Here is an 8,676-nt window from a genome sequence, read left to right as displayed (position 1 = left end):
AACAGGTGATTAAGAAGGTGCAATGGAATTTGTCCTTCATTGCTGGAGGGATGGAGTTTAAGACTAGGGAGGTTATGCTGCAATTGTATAAGGTGTTAGTGAGGCCACACCTGGAGTCTAGTGTTCAGTTTTGGTCTCCTTACTTGAGAAAGGACGCACTGGAGGGTGCTGCAGAGGAGATTCACTAGGTTAATCCCAGAGCTGAAGGGGTTGGATTATGGGGAGAGGTGAGTAGACTGGGACTGTACTCATTGGAATTTAGAAGGATGAGGGGGGATCTTATAGAAACATTTAAAATTATGAAGGGAATAGATAGGATAGATGCGGGCAGGTTGTTTCCACTGGCGGGTGAAAGCAGAACTAGGGGCGCATAGCCTCAAAATAAGGGGCAAGTAGATTTAGAATGAGTTTAGGAGGAACTTCTCACCCAAAGGGTTGTGAATTTATGGAATTCCTTGTCCAGTGAAGCCGTTGTAGGGTCCTTCATTAAATGTTTAAAGATAAAGATAGATAGTTTTTTGAAGAATTAAAGGGTTATGGTGTTCGGGGCGGAAAGTGGAGCTGAGTCCACAAAAGATCAGCCATGATCTCATTGAATGGCGGAGCAGGACTCGACTGGGGCCAGATGGGCCCTGACTCCTGCTCCTAGTTCTTATGTTCGTATGTTGAGGTGTCATGACCGGTTGAGAGAAGAGGACATTGACACCAATGTGAGGTCTATTAAACCCTCTTGTAACATTGTTGTCTGGTCCCACCTCTGAGAGTTGAACACCTTGATTACCTGCTCTCAGGGTGGTCCTGCGGCTCGCGAACCCCCTGTGGAACCATGTTTTCTCCTCCCATTTCCCAACAACACCACTCATAGCTCCAGCATCATCCATCAGAACTGGAACCCTCTCTACACTCTGGTGTTCAATTAAAAAAAAATTGCAGCAACTTTCCTCTCTAGGTTTTCCTTGAATAGGGACAGCCTGCCTTTAAGAAGGGAAGGCGGGGCTATACTTTGTAGTTTCCTAACATTGCTGCCGTGTGCTTCTGCAGGCAGCAGAAGACACAATCAGTGTTAAGAAGAGGAAAGTAGCACAGAGGGATATCTGGGCAATGCTACAATCATTCAGAAGAGGTGGAATCACAAAACGTGTATGTTGTTCACCTCGATCTAAAAGGACGGGAGCAGATCACCAATCAGGACTCCTTCTACCCATAAAAAAGGGCTATCCGATCTCTAGCCCAGGAAGCTGATGGGTTGTGAGCTATGGCAGCTTCATCTCCGAAGATCAATCTCTCTGGGACCTGGCAGGTTTCATGTCAGTGTGTTCATGGATCAGATTGTCACAAGCTCCCACATGTATCCATGGGGTGTCTGTCTGGAGTGACGACAGGCACCAACAGAATCTCAAATCTGGCATTTCTATAGTAGAGGAAACTGATTATTTATTCTAAACAAAGCCTGCCAAGTTTGCAAATATCATAAAATCTTTGGCAGGAATTAAATGTTTCATCTTTTGATACCATTAGTATCAACAATTTGTTTTGATTGACAGTACTGAAAGAGAATCACATTAGCCACACACAATATGCTCCTTAAATTACACAGAGTGCATATCAGCAAATGACCACAATCTCTCTGTACTGACCTTGGCATTGGATATAAAATACTAACAGACAGTAAAATACGAGACCACATTGGACTGCCTTTGCCTGACACAGACACAGACTGACTGAAACCACATTGGCAATCTCTGTGCAGCAACACCGAACACAGCTCCTGCCTCAGATTCTGTTGGCTTGGAATCAACAGGAATTATACAAAAATGCAGCATTGCATCAATCCCACCGGATAAATCAGAAATCTGCAATGTGACAAGCACATGTGATGGATAGAGCACAAAGGGGAAACATGTCATTCAGAGTTTACATGTCTTATTCTCCAGGACTGGACACATATGTCAAACCACAACCAATCACAAGACGACTAATCCCACACCCCTCACTGTAACACTCTGATATACCCCACACCCCTCACAGTAACACTCTGATATACCCCACACCCTCACTGTAACACTCAGATATACCCCACACCCCTCACTATTACACTCTGATTTAGCCCACACCCCTCACTAAAACACTCTGATATAACCCACACCCCTCACTATAACACTCTGATATCCCACACCCCTCACTGTAACACTGATATACCCCACACCCCTCACTGTAAGTCTCTGATATACCCCACACCCCTCACTGTAACACTCTGATATACCCACACCCCTCACTATAACACTCTGATATCCCACACCCCCTCACCTGTAACACTGATATACCCCACACCCCTCACTGTAAGTCTCTGATATACCCCACACCCCTCACTGTAACACTCTGATTTAGCCCACACCCCTCACTAAAACACTCTGATATAACCCACACCCCTCACTATAACACTCTGATATCCCACACCCCTCACTGTAACACTGATATACCCCACACACCTCACTGTAAGACTCTGATATACCCCACACCTCTCACTGTAACACCCTGATATATCCCACACCCCTCACTGTAACACTCTGATATACCCCACACCCCTCACTGTAACACTGATATACCCCACACCCCTCACTATAACACTGATATATCCCACACCCCTCACTGTAACACACTGATATACCCCACACCTCTCACTGTAACACTCTGATATACCCCACACCCCTCACTGTAACACTGATATACCCCACACACCTCACTGTAAGACTCTGATATACCCCACATCCCTCACTGTAACACTCTGATATACCCACACCCCTCACTGTACACTCTGATATACCCCACGCCCCTCACTGTAACACTCTGATATATCCCACACCCCTCACTGTAACACTCTGATATATCCCACACCCCTCACTATAACACTCTGATATATCCCACACCCCTCACTGTAACACTCTGATATACCCCACACCCCTCACTCTAACACTCTGATATACCCCACACCCCTCACTGTAACACTCTGATATACCTCACACCCCTCACTGTAACACTCTGATATATCCCACACCCCTCACTGTAACACTGATATACCCCACACCTCTCACTGTAACACTGAGATACCCCATACCCCTCACTGTAACACTCTGATATACCCCACACCCCTCACTGTAACACTGATATACCCCACACCCCTCACTATAACACCCTGATATATCCCACACCCCTCACTGTAACACTGATATAACCCACACCCCTCGCTGTAACACTGATATATCCCACACCCCTCACTGTAACACTGATATACCCCACACCCCTCACTGTAACACTGATATACTCCACACCCCTCACTGTAACTCTGATATATCCCACACCCCTCACTGTAACACTCTGATATATCCCACACCCCTCACTGTAACACTCTGATATATCCCACACCCCTCACTGTAAGTCTCTGATATACCCCACACCCCTCATTGTAACACTCTGATATATCCTACACCCCTCACTGTAAGTCTCTGATATACCCCACACCCCTCATTGTAACACTGATATACCCCACACCCCTCATTGTAACACTCTGATATACCCCACGCCCCTCACTGTGACATTCTGATATACGCCACACCCCTCACTGTAAAACTCTGATATACCCCACACCCCTCACTGTAACATTCTGATATATCCCACATCCCTCACTGTAGGACTCTGATACACCCCACACCCTCATTGTAACACTCTGATATATCCCACACCCCTCACTGTAACACTCTGATATATCCCACATCCCTCACTATAACACTCTGATATATCCCACACCCCTGACTGTAACACTCTGATATACCCCACACCCCTCACTGTAACACTGATATACCCCACACACCTCACTGTAAGACTCTGATATACCCCACATCCCTCACTGTAACACTCTGATATACCCACACCCCTCACTGTAACACTCTGATATACCCCACGCCCCTCACTGTAACACTCTGATATATCCCACACCCCTCACTGTAACACTCTGATATATCCCACACCCCTCACTATAACACTCTGATATATCCCACACCCCTCACTGTAACACTCTGATATACCCCACACCCCTCACTCTAACACTCTGATATACCCCACACCCCTCACTGTAACACTCTGATATACCTCACACCCCTCACTGTAACACTCTGATATATCCCACACCCCTCACTGTAACACTGATATACCCCACACCTCTCACTGTAACACTGAGATACCCCATACCCCTCACTGTAACACTCTGATATACCCCACACCCCCTCACTGTAACACTGATATACCCCACACCCCTCACTATAACACCCTGATATATCCCACACCCCTCACTGTAACACTGATATAACCCACACCCCTCGCTGTAACACTGATATATCCCACACCCCTCACTGTAACACTGATGTACCCCACACCCCTCACTGTAACACTGATATACTCCACACCCCTCACTGTAACTCTGATATATCCCACACCCCTCACTGTAACACTCTGATATATCCCACACCCCTCACTGTAACACTCTGATATATCCCACACCCCTCACTGTAAGTCTCTGATATACCCCACACCCCTCATTGTAACACTCTGATATATCCTACACCCCTCACTGTAAGTCTCTGATATACCCCACACCCCTCATTGTAACACTGATATACCCCACACCCCTCATTGTAACACTCTGATATACCCCACGCCCCTCACTGTGACATTCTGATATACGCCACACCCCTCACTGTAAAACTCTGATATACCCCACACCCCTCACTGTAACATTCTGATATATCCCACATCCCTCACTGTAGGACTCTGATACACCCCACACCCCTCATTGTAACACTCTGATATATCCCACACCCCTCACTGTAACACTCTGATATATCCCACATCCCTCACTATAACACTCTGATATATCCCACACCCCTGACTGTAACACTCTGATATACCCCACACCCCTCACTGTAACACTGATATACCCCACGCCCCTCACTGTAACGCTCTGATATACCCCACACCCCTCACTGTAACACTCTGATGTACCCCACACCCCTGACTGTAACACTCTGATATACCCCACACCCCTCACTGTAACACTGATATACACCACGCCCCTCACTGTAACGCTCTGATATACCCCACACCCCTCACTGTAACAATCTGATGTACCCCACACCCCTCACTGTAATACTCTGATATTCCCCACTCTCCTCACTGTAACACTCTGATATAACCCACACCCCTCACTGTAACACCCTGATATATCCCACATCCCTCACTAGAACACTCTGATATATCCCACATCCCTCACTATAACACTCTGATATACCCCACACACCTCACTGTAACACTCTGATGTACCCCACACCCCTCACTGTAATACTCTGATATTCCCCACTCTCCTCACTGTAACACTCTGGTATAACCCACACCCCTCACTGTAACACTCTGATATACCCCACACCCCTCACTGTAACATTGATATACCCCACACCCCTCACTGTAACACTCTGATATAACCCACACCCCTCACTGTAACACTCTGATATACCCACACCCCTCACTGTAACACTGATATACCCCACACCCCTCACTGTAACACTCTGATATAACCCACACCCCTCACTGTAACACTCTGATATATCCCACACCCCTCACTGTAACACTCTGATGTACCCCACACCCCTCACTGTAATACTCTGATATTCCCCACACTCCTCACTGTAACACTGTGATATACCTCACACCCCTCACTGTAACACTCTGATATATCCCACACCCCTCACTGTAACACTGATATACCCCACACCCCTCACTGTAAGACTCTGATTTCCCCCATATCCCTTACTGTAACACTCTGATATACCCACACCCCTCACTGTAACACTCTGATATACCCCACACCCCTCACTGAAATCGTGACCCCTTGTAACTGACACCCCCACTCTTGGGAAAAGCTTGTTGCTATCCACCCTGTCCATACCTCTCATAATTTTGTAGACCTCAATCAGGTCCCCCCTCAACCTCCGTCTTTCCAACGAAAACAATCCTAATCTACTCAACCTTTCTTCATAGCTAGCACCCTCCATACCAGGCAACATCCTGGTGAACCTCCTCTGCACCTTCTCCAAAGCATCCACATCCTTCTGGTAATGTGGCGACCAGAACTGCACGCAGTATTCCAAACGTGGCCGAACCAAAGTCCTATACAACTGTAACATGACCTGCCAATGTACTCAATACCCCGTCCGATGAAGGCAAGCATGCTGTATGCGTTCTTGACCACTCTATCAACCTGCGTTGCCACCTTCAGGGTACAATGGACCTGAACTCCCAGATCTCTCTGTACATCAATTTTCCCCAAGACCCTTCCATTGACCATATACTCTTGAATTTGATCTTCCAAAATGCATCACCTCGCATTTGCCTGGATTGAACTCCATCTGCATCTGCCATTTCTCTGCCCAACTCTCCAATCTATCTATATTTTGTTGTATTCTCTGACAGTCCTCCTCGCTATCTGCAACTCCACCAATCTTAGTATCATCTGGAAACTTGCTAATCAGACCACCTATACCTTCCTCCTGGTCATTTATATAGATCACAAACAGCAGTGGTCCGAGCACGGATCCCTGTGGAACACCACTAGTCACCCTTCTCCATTTTGAGACACTCCCTTCCACCACTACTCTCTGTCTCCTGTTGCCCAGCCAGTTCTTTATCCACCTATCTAGTACACCCTGAACCCCATACGACTTCACTTTTTCCATCAACCTGCCATGGGAAACCATATCAAACGCCTTACTAAAGTCCATGTATATGACATCTACAGCCCTTCCCTCATCAATTAACTTTGTCACTTCCTCAAAGAAATCTATTAGGTTTGTAAGACATGACCTTCCCTGCACAAAACCATGCTGCCTATCACTGATAAGTCTATTTTCTTCCATATGTGAATAGATCCTATCCCTCAGTATCTTCTCCTACAGTTTGCCTACCACTGACGTCAAGCTCACAGGTCTATAATTCCCTGGATTATCCCTGCTACCCTTCTTACACCCCTCACTGTAACACTCTGATATATCCCACATGTCTCACTGTAACGTTGTGATATACCCCACACCCCTCACTGTAACACTGATATGCCCCACACCCCTCACTGTAACTCTCTGATATACCCCACACCCCTCACTGTAACACTCTGATATAACCCACACCTCTCACTGTAACACTGATATACCCCACACCCCTCACTGTAACACTCTGATATACCCCACACCCCTCACTGTAACACTCTGATATACCCCACACCCCTCACTGTAACACTCTGATATACCCCACACCCCTCACTGTAACACTCTGATATAACCCACACCTCTCACTGTAACACTCTGATATACCCCACACTCCTCACTGTAACACTCTGATATACCCCACACCCCTCACTGTAACACTCTGATATACCCCACACCCCTCACTGTAACACTCTGATATACCCCACACCCCTCACTGTAACACTCTGATATACCCCACACCCCTCACTGTAACACTCTGATATACCCCACACCCCTCACTGTAACACTCTGATATACCCCACACCCCTCACTGTAACACTGATATACCCCACACCCCTCACTGTAACACTCTGATATACCCCACACCCCTCACTGTAACACTCTGATATACCCCACACCCCTCACTGTAACACTCTGATATACCCCACACCCTTCACTGTAAGTCTCTGATATACCCCACACCCCTCACTGTAACACTCTGATATACCCCACACCCTTCACTGTAACATTCTGATATACCCCACACCCCTCACTGTAACACTCTGATATATTCTACACCCCTCACTGTAACACTCTGATATGCCCCTCACTGTAACACTCTGATATGCCCCTCACTGTAACACTCTGATATACCCCTCAAGGGGCTGGTTTAGCTCACTGGGCTAAATCACTGGCTTTTAAAGCAGACTAAGCAGGCCAGCAGCATGGTTTAATTCCCGTACCTGCCTCCCCAGAAAAGCTCCGGAATGTGGCGACTAGGGGCTTTTCACAGTAACTTCACTGAAGGCTACTCATGACAATAAGCGATTTTCATCTTCATTTCACTGTAACACTCCCCACCCCTCAGTGTAACACGCTGATATATTCCACACCCCTCACTGTGTCCTAGGGGGGGGTGTTTTCTAGAGCTGTTGGGGAGGGTTTAAACTAATGTGGCAGGGGGATGGGAACCGATGCAGGAAGTTGGAAGGTAGTAAAACAGGGACAGAAGCAAAAGGAAGTAAGGGGAAAAGTGCAAGGCAGAGAAGACATAGCCAAAAATCTAAAAGGGCAACAGTACAAGGCACAGTGACTGAGGGGAGCTCAGTGAATAGGCCCAGTAATAACAAAAGGAATAAAACTGGAGATGTTAAGATTCAAAACAGAGGTAAAAAAACCAACATAAGTGTACTTTACCTGAATGCTCGTAGTATTCGGAATAAAGTAAATGAGTTGATGGCACAAATCATCGTAAATGACTATGATTTAGTGGCCATTACTGAAACATGGTCACGACTGGGAGTTAAATATCCGAGGGTATCAAACTATTCGGAAGGACAGAGTGGATGGTAAGGGAGGTGGTGTTGCTCTGTTATTTAAGGATGACATC

Source organism: Scyliorhinus canicula, chromosome 19, assembly GCF_902713615.1.
Source record: "Scyliorhinus canicula chromosome 19, sScyCan1.1, whole genome shotgun sequence".
Taxonomy (NCBI): Eukaryota; Metazoa; Chordata; class Chondrichthyes; order Carcharhiniformes; family Scyliorhinidae; genus Scyliorhinus; species Scyliorhinus canicula.
The sequence above is the reverse complement of the archived record's forward strand: the minus strand, read 5'-3'. Positions refer to the sequence as shown.